We start from the raw sequence: 22,666 nt of genomic DNA, 5'->3' as shown, positions 1-22,666 counted from the left end.
GATTACTGACAAGGAAAGAGTTTTCCTGACATTTTCCTATTTATTTTCCACATGTCAGTCTTTTTTGTTCCTTCACTCCTCAATTACTCTGCTTTCTGTTATTAATTACTTTTTATAGTGTACAAAGTGATCCTTTATCACTCCTTTTGCTGTACTTTTTTAGTTTTTTTTTAGTGCTGGAGCTTTTTGTGGGGGCAGTGTCGGTGGTTACACTGGGAGTTACAATTAGTATCTTAGCTTTATAATAATCAAGTTTGTATTAACACGGAGATAGTTGCCATAGTATTCAAAAACTCTGCTTTTCCCTAGCTCTGCCACATTTCTTTATTTAATTATGGTGACACATGGCATGTCTGTATATTTGGTGCCCATTAACAGAGATTTATAGTTAATGCTTTATACATTTGTATTTTAAATCATATATGAGAACAAAAAGAGGAGATATAAACCAAAAGTGCAGCAGTACTGGCTTCTGCGTTTACCTGTGTAGTTACCTTGGCCTTTGTGGTTTATTTCTTCATATTGCTTCAAATATGTGCCCAGCATTGTTTCAATTCAGCCTGAAGGACTCCTTTCAGTACTTTCTATAGGGCAAGCTTACTAGCTATGTACTCTCTCAGTTATTGTTTGTCTTGGAATGTCTTTAACTCCCCTTCATTTCCCCCACATATAGAATTCTTGGTTGAAAGGGTATTTTTGTTCATTTGTTCTACGCTTTTAATATGCCATTCCAATGCCACCTGTCCTGTGTGGTTTCTGTAGAGGAATGCGCACAAATCTTACTGACGATTACTTGTATATGAGGAGTTGTTTCTATTGCTGTTTTCAAGGTTCACTCTTTGTCTTTGACTTTTGATAATTTGATCATGATGTGCCTAGGTGGGGATCTCTGATTCTATCCTGCTTGGAGTTTGTAGAACTTACTGGGTGTGTAGATTCATGTCTTTCCTCCGAGTTTGGAGGTTTTCAGGCATCATTTCTTCAAAGATTTCCTGCCCCTTTCTCTCTCTCCTCTGCCTCTGCAACTGTCATTATGTGTACATTGATAAGCTTGCTGATGCATATAAGTCTCATAGGATTTGCTCATTATTCTTCATTCTTTGCTTTTTCTGCTCCTCTTTTCCTTTCCAGAGACTGGATATCTCAACTAACCTTTTAAACTTTGCTGGTTCTTTTTCTCCTGTTCAAATTTGCTGTTGGACATCTTTTATTAAATTTTCATTTCACTTACGGTGCTTTTCAGCTGAAGAACTTTTATTTTGTCCCTATTCATAATTTCTATCTCTTTGGGATACATCTTTCTCATTGTTTCCTAGTTCTTTGATCACTGTTTCCTTTCGGTCATTGAGTTTATTGAAGACAGCTGACTAAAAGTGTATTTTTCTAGTAACCCAAATACTGGGCTTCACCTCTGACAGTTTATAGTAATTAATTTTTTCCATGTGAACAGGACACACATTCCTCCCATCCCCTCCAACTTTATGGAAGTACAATTTACAAATAAAATTTGTATATTCAAGGGGAACAATATGATGCTTGATGTATGTACACATTGTTAAATGATTACCACAGTCAAACTAATTTATGCATCTATAACCTCACATAGCTAAAGGTTTTTTGGGGTGGTGCGTGGGATAAAACTAAGGTCTACTCTCTCAGCAAGTCTCCAGCATACCATACAACATCTTAAATTAAATCTGCATGCTGTGCATTAGATCCCTAGAATGTATTCATCTTATAACTGATCATTTGTACCCTTTGATGAACCACCCCACAAATAACAAACCTGGAGGCATCATGGTTCCTGATTTCATTATTTGACAAAGGTATAGTAATGAAAACAGTATGGTAGTGGCATAAGAACAGATATATATATAGACCAATGGATCAAAATATAGAGCCCAGAAATAAACCCACACATATATGTTCAACTATTTGACAAGAACTCCAAGAACACACAATGAGGACAGGATAGTCTCTTCAATAAATGCTGCTGGGAACACTGCATATCCACGTGCAATGATACTATACTGGAGCCTTATCTTACACCATATCCCAAAATGAACTCAAAATGGATCAAAGACTTAAACGTAAGGCCTGAATCTGTGAAACTCCTAGAGGAAGAAACAGGGGTAAGCTCCTTGACATAGGTTATGGCAATGATATTTTTTTGAAATGACACCAAAACAAAGGCAACAAAATCAAAAATAAACAAGTGGACGACATCAAACTCAAAAGCTTCTGCACAGCAAAGGAAACAATCAACAAAATGAAAAGGCAACTGACCTATGAAGCAGAAGAAAATATTTGCAAATCATGTTATCTGTTGAGGGGATAATATGCAAAATATAAAAGGAATTCAATCAACTCAACAGCAAAAAACAAACCAAAAAAACATCAACCAATAATTCATAAAAGGGCACACGGTCCGAATAAACATTTTCCCAAAGAAGACATACAACTGGCAAATAGGTATATGAAGAGGTGTTCAACATCACTAACCATCAGGGAAATGCAAATCAAAGCTGCAATTAAGACATCACACCTATTAGGATGGCTATTATCAAAAGGACAAGAGACAGCATGTGTTGGCAAGAGTGTGGTAAAAAGGGAACCCTCGTGCCCTGTTGGTGGGAAAGTAAAATGGTGCAGCCACTGTGGACAACTGCATGGAGGTTCCTCAAAAGACTGAAAGTAGAACTATCAGATCAGCCAGCAATCCCACTCCTGAAAACAGATCCAAAGGAGGTGATTTCTGCTCTGCTCCCTTATGCTCATTGCAGCATTATTCACAATAGCCAAGGAATGGAGACAAGCTAAGTGTTCTGGGCAGATGAAAGGATAAAGAACATATCACAATTATATAAAAGACATATAAAAGAATTCTTCTTAAAAATTCATCAGAGGGCTTCCCTGTGGCACAGTGATTAAGAATCCACCTGCCAACGCAGTGAACATGGGTTCAAGGCCTGGTCCGCGAAGATCCCACACGCTGCGGAGCAACTTAGCCTGTGAGCCACAACTACTGAGCCTGTGCTCTAGAGCCTGTGAGCTGCAACTTCTGAGCCCGCTTGCTACAACTACTGAAGCCCGCAAGTCTAGAGGCCGTGCTGCACAAGAGAAGCCACCGTAATGAGAAGCCCGCGCACCACAACGAAGAGTAGTCCCCGCTCGCCGCACCTAGAGAAAGCCCATGCGCAGCAACGAAGACCTGACACAGCCAAAAATAATAAATCAATAAAAACAAAATAAATAAAGTAATAAAAGTTCATTTGCAAGACTATTCTTACCTTTAGGGGGTGACACAGAGAGGAACAGGAACAGAGACAAGACATGGTAGATTCTCCTTCCTTCAGACGTCTTGTCTCTCTCAGGAAATCTCTACAGGCACAGCTTAATAGTGAGCCAGCTGCAAAGGCAAAATAGGGTTGACAGAGACCCAGAAACTTAGAAAAGGTTACAGAATTTTCAGCCCAGATATTAAACAAATTTTACTTACCTCGCATCTACTTCCTCTTATATATCCTGACAAAGAATGCAAACAGTGTGCCTTGTGACACAAAATAAACACAGAAGTGACTATAACATCAGTAACACCCACTTCCAAAAACACAAGAACAAAACTTAAGACCTTTGTTAGGAAGTGTACTCATGTTTAGATAGTAAATAGGGAACCACTGACAGATTTTAATGAAATTTACATATATCATTAATTTTGATGTAGAAAATTTCATGTACATAATGACTTCTCTTCTTTCTCCCATGGCCACCTAGGAAACTCAGAGATTAGGAAAAAAGCTTCCTTCCCCATATGTTGGTTTAATATCCTAGCCTCAGATATACTCAACACCTCTGCCTGCGCCCCTGATGGAACACCACTCTCAGGTGAGGCAGTTTTTCTACCTGAAGGATTTCAAAATACCCTTAAGATTTGGGAAGAATTGGGAGGTCTAAAGGTAAAATCTGTGCAAACACTATGTAGAAGCAAAAACCTTGTATGACTCAGAAACGTATCTGGAGGGTTGAGTGGGTGTGTGTGAGTGTATGGGTAAAGATTGTTTCGGTTGAACTTTAGGCAAACTGTAAACATAAACTCTACACAGAAACACTTGCCAATCCCGTGTCTTTAAACTCATGAGATGAGCTGCCCTGCAGAGGCAGGACCTGGTGTCTTCGGGCAGCTGTGGCAGTTAAAGGGTGTGAGCTCTCAAACCAGACTGCCTGGATAAAAGTTCCAGTTCACTCACAGGCTGTGAGATCTTGGGCTCAGGATTTAATATCTCAAATCCTGTCTTATATAATAATTCTCAATTTCTCCATCAGTAAATGAGGTGAAAAATAGTCCCAACCTCATCGGATTGCTGTACAGATTTAATGAGCTAATACTTTACAAGGGCCTACTTGATGTAGAGCTTGGCACAGAGTAAGTGCAAATTAATGTCTGGATACATCACAAAATGAACACATTCCATGCTCACTGCTGTAGCTGCACAGATCATCTTTTACTCCTTCAAATATGCTATGTTCTCTTTCTTCTAATGGATCTTTGCCCATCTTCATTCCTCTAACTAGACCTTATGCATAGCTTTGGCCAAAACTGACTTTCTAAGCCCTAATCATCCTTAACGTCCCAAATCAGGCTTTTTTTTTTTTTTTTACAAGAAGCCTCTTCTCTGTTAAGACGGGGTTGCACATTTCTTCCTTTGTTATTTTTAAACTAAAGTGAAAATAAAATAACAGAAAATTAATGATTTTAGTCACTTTAAAATGGACAAATCAAATAAAAAGTTTTAAAAATAAAATGTACAAATCAGTTCTTTTAGTACATTCACGATGCTGTGCAGTCATCACCCCTATCTAGTTTCAGAGCATCTTCATCAACTCAAAAAGAAACCCTATACCCAGGAAGCGGTCATACCCCATTCCCTCCTATCCTCAAACACTGGCAACCACTAATCTTTCTGCCACTATGGATTTGCCTAATCTGGACATTTCATAGAAATGGAATCATGCCATATGTGGCATTGTGTGTTTGTGTGTGTGTGTGTGTGTGTGTGTGTGTGTGTGTGTGTGTGATATTTTGTAATTTTTGTTCATGGTAGTTGTTATCTTTTTTCATTATGAACTTTTTCTCATTCTAAAAAAAGATTCACTTCATGCATGATTGTGTATAATGATAGAAGAGAATCTTCCATATTGTATGAGTTTCTTGCCTGACTGAACCCGTTTTGGACTCTCCCTGAAAACGACCTAGACTCCTTGGGTATAATGCCTGTAGCAGTCCAAGAACATACACAAAGATTGTATGCCCTGACCAAAGGATTTTTATCCCAGGAATATAATGTTGATTTGGATTTGTATCCCAGGAATATAATGTTGATTTAACATTAAGAAATCACAGTGTAGGGACTTCCCTGGTGGAGCAGTGGTTAAGAATCCACCCGAAAATGCAGGGGACACAGGTTCGAGCCCTGGTCTGGGAAGATCCCACATGCCACGGAGCAACTAAGCCCGTGCACCACAAATACTGAGCCTGCGCTCTAGAGCCCATGTGCCACAACTACTGAAGACTGCGCGCCTAGAGCCCATGCTTCGCAACAAGAGAGGCCACCGCAATGAGAAGACCGCACACCGCAACGAAGAGTAGCCTGCAGTCACTGCAACTAGAGAAAGCCCGCATGCAGCAACGAAGATCCAAGAGCAGCCAAAAAGAAAGAAAGAAAGAAAGAAAGAAAATAAATCACAGTGTAGGGACTTCCCTGCTGGAGAAGTGGTTAACAATCCACCCACCAATGCAGGGTACACGGGTCCGAGCCCTGGTCCGGGAAGATCCCACATGCCGCGGAGCAACTAAGCCCGTGTGTCACAACTACTGAGCCAGCGCTCTAGAGTCCTTGAGCCACAAATACTGAGCCAACGTGCCACAACTACTGAAGCCGGCACGCCTAGAGCCTGTGCTCCACAACAAGAGAAGCCACTGCAAGGAGAAGCCCGCGTACCGCAAAGAAGAATAGCCCCCGCTCAGTGCAACTAGAGAAAGCCCACACGCAGCAACGAAGACCCAACGCAGAGAAAAATAAAAATAAATAAATTTATATAAAACAAGAAATCACAGTGTAATACCTCTAACAGAATACCAGACAAATCCTCATGATCATCTTAAGAGACATTTATAAAGCCTTTAGCATAATTCAAGAAACTTCCATGATAAGAACTCTCAAAAAACTAGGATTAGAAGGTATCTTCTTCAATGCTCAACATCACTAATTATTATAGAAATGCAAATCAAAACTATAATGAGGTATCACCTCACACCGGTCAGAATGGCCATCATCAAAAAGTTTACAAACAGGGACTTCCCTTGGTGGTCCAATGGTTTAGACTCCACACTCCCAATGCAGGGAGCCCAGGTTCAAACCCTCATCGAGGAACTAGATCCCGCATGCCGCAAGTAAGAGCCCACATGCCACAACTAAAGGACCCCGCATGCCACAAGTAAGAGCCCACATGCCACAGCTAAACGATCCTGCACGCCACATCTAAAAGATCCCACATGTCACAACCAAAGATCCCACATGCCACGACTAAAGATCCTGCGTGCAACAACTAAAAGATCCCACGTGCAATGAAGATCCTGCACGGGGCAACAAAGATCCCACGTGCCCCAACTAAGAACCAGCACAGCCAAATAAATAAAGAAAATAAAATAAAATTTAAGAAAACGTTTACAAACACTAAATGCTGGAGAAAGTGTGGAGCAAAAGGAACCCTTCTACACTGTTGGTGGGAAATTAAATTGGTGCAGCCACTATGGAAAACAGTGTGGAGGTTCCTTCAAAACCTAAAACTGGAGTTGCCATATGATCCAGCAATTCCACTCCTGGGCATATATCCAGAGAAAACTCTAATTCAAAAAGATAAATGCACTGCAATATTCACAGCAGCACTATTTACGACAGCCAAGACACGGAAGAAACCTAAATGTCTATCGACAGATGAATGGATAAAGAAAACGTGGTACATATATACAATGGAATACCACTCAGCCATAAAGAATAATGAAATAATGCCATTTGCAGCAACATCGATGGACCTCGAGATTATTATACTAAGTGAAGTATGTCAGACAGAGAAAGACAAGTATCATATGATATCACTTACATGTGGAATCTAATACAAAACGATACAAATGAACTTATTGATATTTACAAAACAGAAACAGACTCACAGACATAGAAAACAAACTTATGGTTACCAAAGGGGAAAGGGGGTGGGGAAGGGATAAATTAGGAGTTTGGGATTTGCAGATATAAACTACTATACATAAAATATGTAAACAACAAGGTCCTGCTGCATAGCACAGGAAGCTATATTCAATATCCTGTTGTTAACCATAATGGAAAAGAATATGCAAAAGAATGTGTGTGTTTGTGTATATATATATATGTATATATGAATATATATATATTTATATATATGACTGAATCCCTTTGCTGTACACCAGAAACTAACATAACATTGTAAATCAACTGCACTTCAATAAAAATATATTAAAAAATGAAACGCAGCTATGAAGCCATAAAAAAGGTACAAACTCTTAGTTATAAAATAAATGTCATGGGGATGTAATGTACAGCGTGATGACTACAGTTAATAATACTATATTGTATATTTGAAAGTTGCTAAGACAAAACCCTCTTCGGTTTGCTCTTAATAAGAGTTTATAATAGGTTTTTCCTTACCTTCTAAGTAATCTCCGTAGAAAGCAGAGATTCTGTGTCTTAGCAGAATAAATTCCTGTGCTTCTTGTTGATTTATCATGTCCTTTATTTGTAAGATAAATGAGTCTTCTTACTTCTAAAAGAGAGAAGGCTGTTTTTAATCACATTACTTCCAATATTTACTTTTGAAATCTTATATTAGTACTCTGGTTAAATAGGTGGCCAAATAGTTTCTTAGTGACCCATGATTCTATTTAGCCAAGTGTACAAATCTTTTGCCATTTCTAACAACTTGTGATATTGGGTCTTTCCAAATTCAAATCCTAAATGAAATCTTCTTGACCTCATACGGACACTGATATTTCCAAGAGAGCCTGCGGAAAATCCAGAGTTTGTTCTTTCACCTTGTAAATGAGAGATGTTACAATAAGTAGCTTTATTTGATAAGTTGAGTTGCACAGGAAGCACTGCCAAATATAAAGAGATGCTTAACCTTCTCTAGTTTATATTTCTATGGGTAAAATGTTACTAATACAAATACTTCAGAAATTGTATTGATTCCTATAAATGTCAGTGCCCTTGCTGTCCATGACGTATCTTGGTGCTGCTTTGCCTTAGAATTAGACAACATCAGCATAATGTTATCAGCTGTCATGCCAGTTAGTGTCTTAAAATGTTGTATGCCACAGAAACAACCAACTGTCCTTGGCAATTGCATCATTTTTGTGATGAACTTTCATCACGTCTTTTACTATGGCCATTTTCACTCTTTTGTCATCCACACTTGTTTTAGTTTGATGCCTCCCTGAAAGCTCTTGCAATCAGCTACAGGCCAGAGTAATTATCTTCAACAAAATGGGACTATCTTGGAGTCCCACAGAAAGGACTATGCCAGGTACTCTTGAGGCACACAACTCCTAATGGCATTGCTTAAATAACTTTGAGACCGTACCACCGGCCTGAGTCAGGATTTCCAGAATTCTCCTGGAGAAGCTGATAAGTTCATGAGATGGCTAACCCAAGATCAAGCAGAACAAGAATTACATAGGGCTGAATGAATTCGTCAAGGACGATTATGGCTTTTGCTTGGACTACTGCTGATGCTTTAATGTTCCGTTTTCTGCATATAAAGAACTGCCTACTTTTCTAACTTCAGCTATCTACAATTCATAACAGTTTAGTAGATCATACTTCTGTAAGCAGAAATGAAGCATTTATCTTTTTTTGCCTGACTGATCACTCTAGAATTTGAATATTCTTACTAAGTATTCTTATTTTCACAGTAATACAATGAACTGCTTAGGTTCAATAAGAATCCTTCCTCCTGGGAACAGAACATAATTGATTTGACTATATGACCAAAGCTCTGAGCGGACTATCATGTTTTGAAAGAATACAGTGTTTCTAAAAACAGTGATGGATTGATTGACTTGGCTGCACCAGGTCTTAGTTGCGGCACGAGGGATCTTCGTTGCGGCATGCGGGAACTTCAGCTGTGGCATGTGGGGTCTTTTAGTCACGGCATGTGGGATCCTTAGTTGTGGCATGCAAACTCGTAGTTGTGGCATGTGGGATCTAGTTCCCTGACCAGGGATCAAACCCGGGCCCCCTGCATTCAGAGCACAGAGTCTTAGCCACTGGACCACCAGGGAAGTCCCAGACTATCATAGTTGAGAACAATATATATAATCAGATATGACCAGATAGTTTTAAGGAACTAAAGGTGACTTTATGGAGCCAATGCTTACGAAGTCTTCTTGGGAAAATGGGCCTGGCACCTGGTTTACAGCTTTCTCAGCCTTACAGGTGAGCGGGAGAGGTCACCTCATGGCAGGCCTAGGAAACTTAGGATATTTTGGGGGCCTTCAAGAAGAGATTAATTTACCCAGATCTATAGGTACTGCAGGGGAATTGTGGTGGTGAGATTTTGGCTTGGATTCCTAGCTTTGCGAGGCTTTTAAAACTCCAATCGAAGTGAGACTCCTTATGAAAAGTTCCAGCAGAGTAAACTAAAAATGGCCTATGTGGTCAATTATCATTCTTGCTGCAATCGTGCAAATAAGCAAGCCAAATCTAATAAGACCAGACACTCTATAAGCAAGAATAATCTTACTTTGATTATCTTTGATCAAAAGGGAGGTGGCGGGGCTTCCCTGGTGGTGCAGTGATTGAGAGTCTGCCTGCCGATGCAGGGGACATGGGTTCGTGCCCTGGTCCGGGAGGAACCCACATGCCGCGGAGCAGCCCGGAGCGTGTGCTCCGCAACGGCAGAGGCCACAACAGTGACAGGCCCGTGTACCACAAAAAAAAAAAAAAAAAAAAAAAAAAAGGAAGTGACGGTTGAGTGAAATTTTATATTTCAATAGAAAATGCACCCTTGTGAGGGGTGAGATTCTGGTCCTGTTCATTACCTTTCAGCTAGTTTGCACTTCTTCGTAAACTACATGGTTGTGTTACCTACATGTAACTTGGACTAGCTCCTGCTATCTCACACATTTTGTCAGTCCTTACCAAATTCTCAATTCTTCCAATTTCCTTCAACATCTGGCTGCAACTCTTCAAACTAATGTTTCCAATTTTTCTCCAACCCTCCTGATTTGACATCGCTGAGAACTCAAAGCTGACCACCCAGATTCTTACTGGATCCTTAGGTTTTCTTCTAACTGGCTTTGTTTCACAGGATCTAAAGAAGCCCTGTGAGCTGAAGTTGGACAACTTGATGTAAACTTCAAAGGACTCTTCCCTGCAGCAGATCATGTATGATCCTCATGCCTGGAACTGCTGCCGTGTGGGCCACTCGGGAAATTCACTTTATCTTCCATGCTCTGCTCCACGAAATAATCATGACTGTGGATGATCTTACCAAAACCTAGCTGATGTCTATGCCATCAGAAAACATCCACTGTAAACTAGGAAATCCATCAGATTGCCACTGCCATCCTCACTCCACCATCTAAACATGCTTCAAGCCCAGCATCTTCAATGGGCTGTCCTTCTGGACTCAGAAACTGGCTTCAGATAGTCCACTACAAACATTAATCTTTCTTTTCCTTTTCTTAGAAACCCTCCTCATTAAATGCCTCATGCCTTGCATGATCCAGCAAATATCCTCTACTACCAAGCATCAGCAGATGGCTCAGTTGTTCCTTAATGAACAAAAGGTGACTGAATGAGAAATGGACTTATATCGTTCACAGGAAAAAAGAATGCCTCTTCTTGACTTGCACAAGAAGGGGAACTCAAAGTAACTCCCTTCTTAACCAAACTTGAGGCCATTCTGAGTCCTCTCCTTCACTAGGCCTCAAGCTTGATCCTATCTTTGGCCTGCCAAGCCCAGTTTGAGCAAAAATCCTCCTAGGCCAGTTTAGCAAGAATCCCCCCCTCCTTCGTATCTAAGTTCTTCATCCCTCCTCTTGAGGTCTAATCAAGTTCCACCCCCCAGCCTCCCTTCATCCTTGTGTTAGTCAGGGTTCTCCACAGAAACAGGACCAGTAAGAAACAGACAGGCATATAGATAGCTTATCTATCTATATCTACAGATCAATATCAATGGTAGGTATATATATCTAGATATCTATGTCAGATATCTAATATCTATATATTTATAGATATATCTTTACATTAATGCTATTTCTCTGTTATATAGAGATATAGATGTTGATATAGATATAGATATAGATGAGGAGATTTATTATAGTAATTGGCTCATGAGATTATGGAGGCTGAGAAGTCCTACAATCTGCTGTCTGTAAGCTGGAAAACCTAGAAAGCCAGTGGTAAAAACCACTCTAAGTCTGAAGGCCTGACAAACAGGAAAGTCCCAGATCAAGATTGAAGGCCCAAGAATCAGGGGGCTGATGCTGCAAATCCTGGTCCAAGTCCAAAGGTCCAAGACTAGGAGTAGTGATGTCTAAGAGCAGAATAATATGGATGTCCCAGCTCAAGCAAAGAGAAAACTCATCCTTCCACTGCCTTTTTGTTCTATTCAGGCCCTCAAGAGATTGTGATAATGCCCACTTGCACTGATGAAGGCAATTTTCTTTACTAAGTCTGCCAATTCACATGCTAATCTCTTCCGGAATCCTGCTCACAGACACACCAAGAAATGTTTTACCAACAATCTGGGCATCTTTTACTCAAACCAAATAGACACCTAAAATTAACCAACACAATACCTAAGTTCCTCTCAGTAATCTGCCATTCACTAACTCCCTCACCCTCCCTGTTGGCCATAAGTTGTCATCTGTCTCTATTGTATGTGGAGTTGAGTTTATTTTCCCTATTGCAATAGTCCCTAGCCCCTATCACAATGGTCCTGAAAAAAGCCTTCCTTGCCTTAAACTCCATATGGCATACTTTTTTATTGACAATATTGATGTTACTATGTTCCTCTGAGTGAGAGAATGTGTATCAGGATCATTGCTGTGAGCTAGGTAATGTGTCTGCATATTCACGTGAGATACTGTGAGAATGTGAGTCCATATGAGCGAATTTCTTCTGTGAGCTTATGTTGGAGCTATACGGTGGATGTGAGCATATCTGTGTGTGCATCTATACGTAAGCATGTTCCTGATTTCAAGAATGTGCATGTGCAAGTGAAAGTGTGAGTGACAGCATCGGGAAGCATCTGAGTGTTTATATTTGGGTCCCCATGTGAGTAAACTTATGAGTATGGTCATGAAATTAACTGAATATATCAGCATGTTTGTGTGAAGCTGTGAATGTGTAAGTGGATGCATGTGAACGTATGTTTTTTAATTTCAATTTGTAGGCAAATCTGAGCCTGTTTAGGGAGTATGCAAACATGTGACTGTGTTTAAGCATATCTCTGTGTGACATTATAAGTGTGAACATGTTCATGGGTGAGAGTGTTTTCTTAGGTGCAAATTTGTGTTTAAAATTAATATTTAAGTGTGTTCACTTGTATGAATGAATTTTTAAGCACGTGAAGGCAGGTTAGCATAATTCTGAGTCGTTGGGGGTAAATGTGTTTTTTGTGTGTTCTTGTTTATGTGTGAATATATTTGAATAAGGGAGCATGTATAAGGGAATGCATGTAATGGTTTTTTAAGCGAACGAATGAAATCGTGAGCTTCTTGCTGAGTGTGAGCATGTTCCTGTGCAATTCAATATGTAAGCATGTTACTGTTTGTGACAAGGATATTTTATATGGGTAAGGGAATGGGTGTGTGCATGTGTAAATGAAATGAGTGTACCTGGAGTGTGAGTGAACTTGTAACCATGTTTATGTTTTAAGTGCATGATTGATGATGATAATCTGAATGAGGTGGGGCTACTGTGTGTGTGTGAACTGTGAGCCACCAAGTGTGAATGTATGTTAGTATGTGTGAGTACATTTGCCAGTATATGTGTTTGAGTGAGTTATCTGTAAGCATGATAATGTGAGTGAACAAATGAGCATGTACGTGAGCTTGTGCATTTGTGAGAGTAAATATGCGGCCCTGTAATCTCAAACTGTGCTAGTATCTCAGTCTCTGAGGACTGCTTTAAATGTATGTTCAAGCGTACCCTTGAAATTGCAGCCGTATGCATGGGGGTTAGCATGTTTGTATGAGTAAGTGAACGTGTATCAGGTTCACTGTGGTGAGCTAGTTCACAGGTGAGTATATTTGTGTAAGTGAAACCTGAATAAACATGAGTGGAAGTGCATGTGAGTGTATTTGCTTCTTTGAGTAGATATTCTGAGCTTCATGGAGGATGTGAGCGTGTTTGTATGTGAATACCTATGTGAACATGTTCCTGATTTTAAGAGTGAAAATGTGCATGTGTAAGTGAATGTGTGAGTGGGAACTCCTGAATGTATGCATTTGTGTCCCTGTGTGAATGAATCTCTTGGCATGGTCATGTGATTGAGTGTTTGAGCACGTTCGTGTGAAGGAGTGAATGTCAGTATGTATGTGTGAATGTATGTGTGTCTGTGAGTGGGAGTGAATTGGTGGGCAAGTTTGAGAATGCCTCAGTGTTTAAGTGTTTTGTGAGTGAGTGAATGTGTGAGTGTATGTATGTGAGCACATCTGTCTGTGACAGTGTGTAGGTGAGCCTGTTTGTGGGTGAGAGTGGTCTCTTGGATCTACATTGGCACGCTTAAAGTGAACACTTTTGTATGCTCACCTGTATAAATGAACTTGTAAGCCTGCGAATCATGTTACCATATTCATGTATAGTGGATGAGCAAGTATGTTTTCTTGTGACCTTGTTAATATGTGACTACAGTAGTTGCAGACTATTCATGGGGGACTGATTCCAGCAGCCACCAAGGATACCAAAATCTGAGAGTGTCCAAGTCCCATAGTCAGCCCTCTCTATCCCTGTAGTCTGCATTCGCGGACTCAGCCGACTGTGGATCATAAACATAGCACGTGATATGCAGCTGGTTAAATCTGTGAAAGCAAAACCCATTGATACAGAGGGCTAGCCATAAATTTATTGAAAAAAATCTGCATATAAGTGGACTCACACAGGTGACAATCTTGTTGTTCAAGGGTCAGCTGTATATTCGAATGAGGTCATTCATGCCCATATGTGTGAGTCAATGTAAGGGTTTTTATATAAATGAGTGAATTTGTGAGCTTCTAAGTCAGTGTGAGCATGTTTGTGTGCAATTGTATTTGTGACTATGTTAATGTTTATGACCAAAAATGTGCATGAGTAAATGAATGTGTAGGTTTGTGCATACACACACAATGAGCATGTCTGGAATGTGAGCGAATTTGTAATCACTCTTGTGTGTATAAGTGAATGTGTGCATTTGCTCACAAGTGTGACGTGGGAAATTTTGGGTAGGTATATGAATGCCTGAGTGTCTGAAGGGGAATATATGTGCATATGTGTATATGTGTACGTAAATGTGTCACTACACGTGTTTGAGTAGTGAAATTTGAGCATGTTAATATTAGTGAATTAATGTTTGAAAGTATGCATATATCTGAGTTCGTCCACTCACAACACTGAATATATGAACATGTAGATCTGAGACAATATTTGTGTTGATGTACATGTTCGTGCGTGTTCAAGTGCATTTTTTTTTCTTTTGCGGTACGTGGGCCTCTCACTCTTGTGGCCTCTCCTGCTGCGTAGCACAGGCTCTGGACACGCAGGCTCAGCGGCCATGGCTCAGGGGCCCAGCCACTCCGCGCCATGTGGGATCTTCCCGGACCGGGACACGAACCCGTGTAATTGAGTGAATTTGTGAGCTTGGTGTGACCATATTTGTGTGCAAGTGAATATATGAGCTTGTTACTCTTAGTGACAATAATAATGTGCATGCGTGAATGGGTGTTTATAACTGCAATGAGCATATCTGCAAGTGAGTTAATTTGTACTCACTTTCGTGAGTGAATGAATACGTAATTCAGCTCATGAGAGTGAGTGAGGTGTGGGATACTTTTTGTGAGTGTGTGAAAGTATGAACATTTGGGTGTGAATGTACGTTCGTTACCATGTGTATGGATGAGGGTAAGTTGTCACTATATGCTTTTGCATAGTGAATGCAAGTGGTAATGTGAGTGAATGTGTAACCACGTGCTTCTATGTGAGCATCTATCTTCTTTAGAGTGAATATGGAACCTGTACATCTGTGTATGCTGACATGTTTGTGTGTTCAACTGTATGTTTAAATTTGTGACCATGTGTACAGCTGTTATCATGTTTCTCTGAGTTAGTGAATATGTATAGTTTATTACTGTGAGTTGAATCGTTCAGTGTATTTCTGCGAGTGAAATACGAACATGAGTGTAAGTGCATGTGAGTGTATATTCTTCTGTGAGTGACTACTGGACCTTCACCTAGAAGTGAGCACACTTATGTGTAAGTGTCCATGGGAGCACGTTCCTGATTTTCACAATATTAATGTGCATGTATAAGTGAATGTGTTCGTGGGAGCATCTTAGTATATATGTTTGAGTCCCCGTGTGAATGAATTTGTGGGTACGCTCATGTGATTGAGTGGCCGTTTGAGTAGGTTTGTGCGAAGGAGTGAATGTGTCGGTATGCATGAATGTTTCTATGTCTTTGAATGTGAGCAACTTTGTGGGCATATTTGAATGAGTATTTGAGTATGTTTTGTGAGTGACTGTGTGAGCATGTTTATGTACGCAAGCATGTCTTCTATGACGGTTTAAGTGTGAGCCGGCTCATGGGTGATTGTGTTCTTAAGTGTAAATTTGTGTTTACAAAGTGAATATTTGTGTTCCCATCTCTACGCGTCCATTTGTTAGCATGTGCAATCCTATTAGCATATTAGTGGGTATGAGCAGGTGGTTTTCATGTGATCTTGATAACGTACAACTATATTTGAATAACCTACTCTGAGAGCATGTGTGAGTGAATGGGATTTTATGTAACTGAGCGAATGGGTGAGATTCTTAGTGTACGTTCTTGAGCAAGTGAGTCTGTAAGCATGCTGTGTTTGTGACAATGATAATTTGCATGGAAAAGTGAATGTGTGAGTGTGTGCAGATACATGCAATGAATGTGTCTAGAATGTGAGGGAATTTGTAATCACTTTCGTGTGTATAAGTGAGTATGTGATTATGCTTATGCGAGTGTGGTACGAGCTACTTTGTGGGAATGTTTGAGGATCTGAGTGTGCATATGTTAGTATGGGTATGTGTGTGAGCCAGTTTGTATGTGCATTTGAGTGAGTGAACTATAAGCATGTAAACAGGACGAGGGAATGTTTGAGCGTGTGAACATATGTAAGCATGTACACTCGTGAGAATGAATGTGTAAACTTATACATGTGACAGTGTGTTAGGATGGCATTTGAAAGTTGACATATGTGTGTTTTAAAGTGTATGTTTCATAGTGGATGTGAGCATGTTTTTGTGTGAGGGTTCTTACAAGCATGATCCTGATCTTCTCAATGTTAATCTGCATGTGTAAGTGAATGTCTCAGTGGGAGCCTCTGTGTGAATGAATGTGGGCATGGTCATGTGGCTGAGTGAATGTCACCATGTTGTGTGACTGAATGTGTCAGTCTGTGTGTGTGAATGCATGTCTTTGAATATGAGTGACTTTGTGGGCATATTTCAATGCGTGAATGCTTAAACTTTTTGCTGAGTGATGAATGTGTGAGTGTGTGTATATACGTATGTCTCTGTGTAAGTGTATGTGTGAGCCGGCTCATGCTCCTTCATTGTGAGCAAGCATTTTTCAAGTGATGTTTCGTTGCACTCATTGTATGTCTGGATGGTGAGCATGTCCAGACACGTTAGCATGTTTCTGTGTAGTGACTATATGGTGGGTTTCTTTTTTATCTTGTTTATGTGGGAGTACATCTGAGTCAGGTCATGTGTGAAAGTGTGTTGTAAGGGAAAGTGTTTTACGTGTTGTAAGATTTTGTGAGATTCTTGGTGACTGTAAGAAGATTTCTGTGCAAGTGAATGTATAAGCATGTTTCCGTTTGAGACAATGAGAATTTGCATAAAATTGAAAGTGAATGTGTGATTGTGGAACTCTAAACCTAATATGTATGGCGTATGAATGAATTTTTTATCATATTCATCTGTGTGAATGTGTGGTAATACTTCTGTGACTCACTGAGTTGTCGGCATGATTGTGTGAGTGAAGGGAAGTGTGTGTGTGAGTGCGAATGTATGCATGTTTACGTATGTGAGGAACTCGTCAGGATGTTCACTGCAAGAAGTGAACTATACTCATCTTAATGTTGGTCAGCCAGTGTGTGATCCTGTGCGTATATGTGAGGATGCACATTTTTGAAAGTGATTATGTGAATGTGTACGTGTCTTGGAGTATGATCACGGAAGAATATTTGAGTGGTCAAGTAAATGTTTGTTGGTGTTCATGTGTATGCATTACCTTGTGACCATATGCTTGGATGAAAGCATGTTCACGGGCGTGTATGAATGTATTTTATGCTCATATTCATGCATGTATACTGTGTGGGTGAAATGTGAGCGCATGACTTGAGTTCATGTGAGCGTATGGATTAATGAATGCGTGAGCTTTGTGGTGAGCACGAGCATATTTGTGTGCAAGGGCGTACGTGAGCATGTTCCTGATGGTGAGCATGTTAATGTGGGTAGCTAAATGGGAGCACTGGAGAGTATATTTTTGGGTATCCCTGTGAGAGAAACGGTAATCATGGTATGCGACTGAGTGAAGGTGTCAGCTCATTTTTATGGAGTGAATGTATCAGTGTGTTTGTATGAGCAGCTCTGAGTATGTACATCAGTGAAATTGTGAGCATGTTCAAGTGAGGGAGTCAATGTCTGACCACGCTCATGGAAATGACTGAAGTTGTGAGCATACCTGAGTAAACGTGCGAGCATATGGTGCGAATGTGAATGAGTAGTATTGAGTTTTTAGTCAGTATGTTCATTTGGATGAGTCAACACTACGTGTGTTAATGCAATTGTGTGTCTATAGGTGACGATGCACACTGTGAGCATGAATACATGAACTTTTACACGTCTTCAAGTGTGATTATATTTGAAATGTTTGAATTTATTGAAAAAGCATTTGTGTGTGCATGTGAATGTGCGAGCATGTTCATGAATGATAGCATATTCATGTAGGTGTGACGGCTTATTGTGTTTATTTATGTGAGCTTGTTAAAGTGTGAGTACACTGTATGAGTGGAATGTGAGCATGGGAGTATGTTTATGAGTTTATGTGAGTGAATGCTGGGGCTTCGTGACGAGTGTGACCATGTTTACGTGCAAGTGTATATGTAGGTTCCTGATTGTGAGCATGTTCAGGTGCATGAAAAGTGAATGGGTGTGTTGGGAAATGAATATAGGTCTCTATGTGCATGAAACGGTCAGCATGCTCATGTGGTTGAATGACTGCTTGAGTAGGTTTATGTGCAGTGAATGTGTCAGTGTGTGTATGTGTGCATCTGAGAGTGTTTATGTATGAGGGAATTCATCAGCATGTTCTTAGGAGTTCATGTGTGAAAGCGTCTTGTTACTAGGTGAGTGTACGTTACTGGGTATATGCAAGCCTTTCCACGGCTGAGAGTGCCTTATTGTGAAGGAGTCTGTATATTTAAGTGAATATTTTGTGTGTACTCATCTGTATGAGTGAATTGGTGAGCATCTGAGTGCATGTCAGCATATTCTTATGTGATGATTGTGTATGTGTGTTTTTGTGTGATATGTGAATGTAAGTATACTTGTATAAGGGAATGTATGGAAGTATGTGTGTGAGTGTACTTTTTTCTGAGTTTGAGATAACTTGTGAGCTTCTTGGGAGGTGTGAGCATGTTTGTTTTGACGTGCCTACGTGAGTTAATTCCTGTTTGTGACAATATGGGTAAGTGAATGTGTGATTGTTTGCACATAAATGTAATGAGTATGTTGTGACAGCACTGTGGCAATGGCGACCTACAAGAATGTCCTGGGCTTCCCTGGTGGCACAGTGGTTGAGCGTCTGCCTGCCGATGCAGGGGACACGGGTTCGTGCCCCAGTCCGGAGAGATCCCACATGCCGCGGAGCGGCTGGGCCCGTGAGCCATGGCCGCTGAGCCTGCACGTCCGGAGCCTGTGCTCCGCAACGGGAGAGGCCACAACAGTGAGAGGCCCGCGAACCGAAAAAAAAAAAAAAAGAATCCGCCTGCCAATAGAGGGGACACGGGTTTGAACCCTGGTCCGGGAAGATCCCGCATGCCACGGAGCAACTAAGCCGTGCGCCACAACTACTGAGCCTGAGCTCGAGAGCCCGCGAACCACAACTACTGAGCCCACATGCGGCAACTACTGAAGCCCGGGCACCTAGAGCCCGTGCCCCACAACAAGAGAAGCCACCGCAGTGAGAAGCCCGTGTACCTCAACGAAGAGAAGCCCCCACTCGCGGGAACTAGAGAAAACCCGCGCGCAGCAACGAACACACAACACAGACAAAAGTAAAAAAAAAAAAAACAAAAAAAACATGTAATGGACTGAATTCTGTTCCCCCCAAATTCGTATGTTGAAGCCCTAACCCCACAGTGACTATATTTGGAGATATGGCCTTAAGGTTAAACGAGGTCATAAGCTTGGAGGTCTAATCCAATAGGGGGGTATCCCTATAAAAAGAGGAACAGACGCCACAGAGCTCTCTCTCTCCCCACACTGAACAAAGTAAAGGCCATGTGAGGACACAGTGAGAAGCCAGCTGTCTGCCAAGGACAAAGGTCTCACCAGGGTATAAATTCTTTTAGCAAATTCTAGACTTCCAACTGGATTGAACTGTGGACCTTTGTATCAATTTAAATTGTTTCCTCCCTCTGCATTCAAGTTTTCTGATTTCTTTCTCTCTGATTCTTTTTGCTTGTTTGTTTGTCACTGGATGTACTTTGTGTGTGTGGGTGAGGGTGTGTCCTCTCTAATCTGCTCATATTTATAGATTTCTTCCTTCAGAGAGCATCAAACCAGTTGCATTAGGGATAGAAGCCACCCCTATGGCAATGGTTGCTTAATAAGTCTTAAGGACTCTGGCTTAAGTTGGGGTTAATTTCATCACTGTGTCACAAAAGTGCCATGGTTGCTTTTCCCTATCATTAGGATGATCAGGATTTTTACTGCAACAGAGGCATACGCAAAGGAGTGGCACAGCAGAAGATTGCTGGGCCCCCAAGCCAGAGGTGGGTGGACTGAAACCATCTTCTCCTATGGTGCTGCCACTTGCGCTGCATGGAATTATTATTATTATTATTTTGTCTTTTCTCTCTATACAAATTCCCTCAGAATATTTTAGATTTCTAGCAGGGCAAATTTACAGCTGTGGGTTTTATCTCCATTTAATCATGAGTGGTCCAGACCTTTTCGGTGCTTATGGGGACAGGTTCGGAGGCACACTGACCCACCTCTTGGGCAGCCCAGGAGAGGAGGACATCGCAGGCCATGCAGGACACGTGGGGGTTGCATTCTGGAACAGCGTGAACCAGAAGGCTCTGTGGGAGGCGGGCTTTGCAGTACTAAGAGGGTGAGGTACGCCCTGGTGCCTAAGCAAGGATGTGATTGGCTTGTTTGAATCGTTCTGCTGGCTGACAAGGAAACACTATTCAGGGGTAAGAAGCAGGAATGCATCCGGTGCATTTAATAAGAAGGGTTGTTGCTAGAGGACCCTATCTGGCGGAGCAGAGTGGGGAGCGGAATCTGGGATTAGGCCGTTCGAGGCCCTCCCAGTTTTACCAGCCGTCAACTCAGCACGGAATACTAACTTTAGCCCTCACTGCACCATCACCCCCTCCCCCCGCGCACTCACACACAGGGGCCAGTATACCTGGCTGAGGAGAACTCAGGCCCTGGAGATGGAGGGGTGGACCCTGGGGCGGTAGCTCCCCGACCCCCGCCATTTCAGCGCTATTAGGTACCACAGCAACACAGGGGCTGAAACAAGGGGGCTCCATCGCAGCTGCACGTGCCCAGCCCCACCACCAACTCCTCTACGGACTGGCCAGCAGGCAGCGCGCGTGGGCAGCGGTTCAGAAGCCCAGGCCCACGTCTGCTCCAGCCGCCTCCTTCTAAGAGGTCGCCCACTCACCCTCTGCCCGCCCAGCTCACGGCAGCCTGGCGACCCCACTCACCAATCAAAGAAGTCCAGAACGACGTCAGGAACATCAGGCGAGGAGAGGTCAGAAGCCAAAGTGGAATTTCCAGCTGGGATTGGGGTCGTCGCCCGCCAAGGGCCGGGTCCTGATGAGGAGTAGGCGCACAGCGGCCCGCCGCATGTCGGGACGCCATAGCTCCGACCGTCCGAGGACGCTCGAGAACGCTGCGGAGCGGGAGGCCGACAGACGACGGGGGGCGCGGGATAACCAAGAGGAGCGGGGCGAGGAGGTCGTGCTACTGCAAAGAGCCGCCTGTAAGGTGAGAACATCGAGGCCAAGGGGAGCGCGGAGGGTGGGGGGTCGACCAGCGGCCCTGAGCCAGGGAGCGGCAAGAAGAGCAGCAGCCCAGCAACTTCACTCCACGCAGCACCCCGACCACGAACCCAGCCGCTGCAGACAGCTCGGGGTCTGACGCACTTCTGGCAAACGCTGGGCGGGCCTGAGGCCCGGCGCACAACTGGCTCCGCCCACCCCGATGGCAAGCGAGCTTCGCCAATCAGGCAGGCGCCGGGAGCCTTTCAACGAGCTGCACGGTCCCGCCTCCTACCACAGCCTGTGTGCCGCCCAGCCCTCTGCTCCTTCTGGCGTCTGCAGTCATTCCCGGGTCAGCCGCAGTTCCAGCTCCCTGGCAGCTGGAGAGCTGGGCCGGGGGTCGGCGGCGTGGGGCACCCCGCCCTGCACCTCCCCTCTGCAAAAACGCAAAATGTGCTTTTCACTTGGAACAGCGTATCCCCAAGAGTTTGCTTTTTGTGGTGAAAGTAGTAATTTGACCACCCAGGCTCAATCTGCATTTTGAAAATACTGGACACCTTTGAGGAATCAGGACCTAGTTGACTGGTGGTCATTCCCTGACCCTCGGGCCTCCAGTGAACCACACTGCCTGTCCTCTGGAAGGCATAGAGGAGGTTCAACCAGTGCGTCTTGTGACACGGTTCTGGCCCATCATCAGGACCGAAATTGGGCTCCAGGAGCCCCCCTCCCATAGCTAAGGGATGCACAGTTGAAGTGAGGGTTCTTGGCTGACAGCATTGAAGGGGAAAAGAAGGCAACGGTCAGTGTATGGGATCTTCAAGGCAGTGAGCCCCCGGAGAGCAGGCCACTCTAATGCTCCAGCATTCTGGCCCCGCATGTGGGGGAAAAAAGCCTTACATTTTTGCTAGAGGGCTTCTCTTCTTTCCGCTACCCTGAACATTGCCACATAGAGTAGAAGTATCTCAGAGAAAGAGGAAATGCTTCCACTCATTCACTACCCTTCATCCTTCCCATCTCAGGTACCTTGATGAAGCAAGATCAGACTGATTCACTTTGTTATAAAGCAGAAACTAATAAAAAAAAAAATAAAATAAAAAAAATAAAAAAAAAAAAAAAG

General features: G+C 42.4%; 1 long non-coding RNA gene across 1 annotated transcript; it reads right to left on the bottom strand.

Moving 5' to 3' along the window:
* Positions 1–3,290: 3,290 nt before the first annotated feature.
* LOC307068975 lies at positions 3,291–21,371 on the bottom strand. Its single transcript, XR_013811477.1, has 3 exons — positions 21,274–21,371; positions 7,743–7,857; positions 3,291–3,409 (listed from the first exon to the last, which is right to left on the bottom strand). It is a non-coding gene; the product is annotated as an uncharacterized lncRNA (long non-coding RNA).
* Positions 21,372–22,666: the final 1,295 nt, after the last annotated feature.

The sequence above is a fragment of the Hyperoodon ampullatus genome (assembly GCF_949752795.1).
Source record: "Hyperoodon ampullatus genome assembly, chromosome: X".
In the NCBI taxonomy this organism is placed as follows: Eukaryota; Metazoa; Chordata; class Mammalia; order Artiodactyla; family Ziphiidae; genus Hyperoodon; species Hyperoodon ampullatus.
This window is presented reverse-complemented; position numbering and strand designations above follow the sequence as displayed.